The 2,434-nt window shown below is 45.0% G+C and overlaps 1 pseudogene; it reads right to left on the minus strand.

Moving 5' to 3' along the window:
* Nucleotides 1-216: 216 nt before the first annotated feature.
* On the minus strand, nucleotides 217-1,154 carry LOC103700237 (annotated as a pseudogene).
* Between the last annotated feature and the right edge of the window lie 1,280 nt (nucleotides 1,155-2,434).

Genomic DNA, 2,434 nt, shown 5'->3' on the forward strand with positions numbered 1-2,434 from the left:
TACACTAGTGAAAGAACAGTGAATAAAATCACTTTTTTCTCTCTCGTTTTCTTTTGTTTTTTCTTTTCTTCTCCAAATATTTCAATATGGTATCTGATCACGTAACCTGCTGTCATCATCTCTTTTGTCTTTGCTGTGGTCGTCGTCGTCGCTCGCAAATTTTCTATTTCTTCTGCCTCGTTTGGAGGGTAGCCGGGGCTTCGGCCTCGGTAATTTTTAATGCTCTTTCTTCAAATCTGAAAGAAATCTAGCCTTTTCTTTTTCTTCGTGATCGGAAAGAAATGCCGGCTTTGGTCTGCGTAGGCGCTGCAGTCGGAGATGGTCCGAAGCAGATGGTCTGCGTAGGCGTAGCGCCCGCGGCGATCTTTGGCTAAGCTGCCGTGATGGTGGCTTGACCCTACCAGACAATAAATCTGATGCAGTAGCTGCTTTTATTCTCCTCCTTTTCAACTCGAGTTCCACGCGTTTATTTCCTGATACAGAGCTTGATGACTCTGGAAAAATGGAGGAAGCCTTAATTGCTGGCCGCTTTTCCCTCCTATTTCTATCAAACTTCGAAGAGAATTTTACAGCAGCTGCACCTGGTGCATCTTCTTCGTATGGGGGAAGAATTCGTATTCCAAGGCCAAGCTCTCTTGCATGTTCCTCATCTTCAGCAACATTTCTCTTCTGACTTCTGAGACGAGCAAGAAGAGCCCTGTTAAGGTTATAGTCATCAGAGTGCCTGCTGTCTGAGACTCTGAGGGCGGACTAGCAATGGCCTCAGTTTTCTTTTCTTCTTCTGCAGATCTTCTTCCTAATGCTCAAGACGGTAGAAGGGATCTGCAAGCTTGCCTCTTTTTTCATCTGCTGGAATGAGCAAATGTCTCTGCATCCTCAATGTCAAAGTCCTCAGTCTTGCGCTGGGCCCCACAAACGATGACATATTCACAGCTTTTTGGATCTGTCTGAATGACTCTTCATGCCTACAGCATGCTGATTTCATGGGCATGTTGGCCATGAAACTTGTTCAACGAACCCTGTTTTGGGGTCCATTCTGGTGGATAGTAAAAATTATCTGCTCTGGCAGCTGCGAGAGAAGACATGATTGATCAGCAGATTCGGATTGGATTGGCGGTGCACGATGAGTTCGATTTGGGGTTCTCTCAATCGTAGAAGCCGTCGGTTTCTTCATTCTCTTCTCGATTCCTCGATCGGAGTGTTGGTTCGGGGATCCTTGGATGCGTCATGGCTACGGACGATTTTGCTTGGATGATGGCGATCTGGTGAGCGCGGGTTCCAATCTCCACAGCCTCGTCAGACGAGAATATGCCGGCGCCACCGGAGATGAGAGAGTTAAGCTCCCTGAGCACCCACTTCCAGTGCTCCTGTTCCTCTGGCGATTAGGGAGTTAAGCTCCCTGAGCACCCACTTCCGGTACTCCTGATCCTCTGAAGATGAGGGAGTTAAAGCTCCCTGAGCAGCCTACTTTCGATGCTTCTATTCCTCCGGAGTGAGAGAGTTAAACTCCTTGAGCACCCGCTTTCGGTACTCCTATTCCTCTATGGAGGCGACGGCAATAGCGCGTAACAACCCCGTTCCGTTAGAAACTTGGCAAATGTGACTTGGTAGGTGCGGTTCTCGCTTCCAAAACCCCAGAGGACCCGGGTGGCATAATGAGCAACGCGCCACATTGTCCCATAAAGAGCTGCTTGGTGAAGGTGAACTCGGTAGAAGCGTGGTGCCCGCTCTTGATCATAGGAGGGCGTCACATCCTGCATGGCGCCGCCACATAGTACCTCAATCTCCGGTTTAGCTGTGCTATCCCGGCTTACCTTCACCAACATCCAATTCGAGCGTAATCTTGCTTCCTTCTTCCTATGCTTTCGTCTATAGCATTCGTCCAAGCTTCTGTTGCTTCCTCTAAGATTTGTCCTCAATGAAATTAGTTATCTTCTTTGTGTCTTCTCACTGCCATATCATCAGGCAAGCCAATCAACCACATCGACAGACATGTCAATCTGTCATGCCAGTCAGACAAATCAGTCTGCCCTATCAGTTTCTGAGTTATTATGTCAACTCTCAATCAGCTTTTGAGCTACTATTTCAGTTCTTCATCTAGTACGTCAGTTTTCGGTATATTCGTTATTCAGTTTTTCAAACTCAAGTTGAGAAAGGATGTTAGAATAATTTTAGGGATCAAGTAACAACCTGCATTACTCATAATATTTTCTTTAATTAGTGTGATTTTGTGTCAATCTATATTAGTTTCCTTTGTTAGTATAATCTTATTAGAGTGATTTTAGGGATCACATGACAACCTGTATCAGCCTATATTATTTTCTATATATGGAATCTGTAGACAAGTATATATATATATAACCCTGGAGAAGTACTGAATATGAGAGAATATAAAAATAAAATCACTTTTCTCTCTCTTTTTTTCTTTTGTTTT

This window comes from Phoenix dactylifera, unplaced genomic scaffold (genome assembly GCF_009389715.1).
Source record: "Phoenix dactylifera cultivar Barhee BC4 unplaced genomic scaffold, palm_55x_up_171113_PBpolish2nd_filt_p 000100F, whole genome shotgun sequence".
NCBI classification, from domain to species: domain Eukaryota; kingdom Viridiplantae; phylum Streptophyta; class Magnoliopsida; order Arecales; family Arecaceae; genus Phoenix; species Phoenix dactylifera.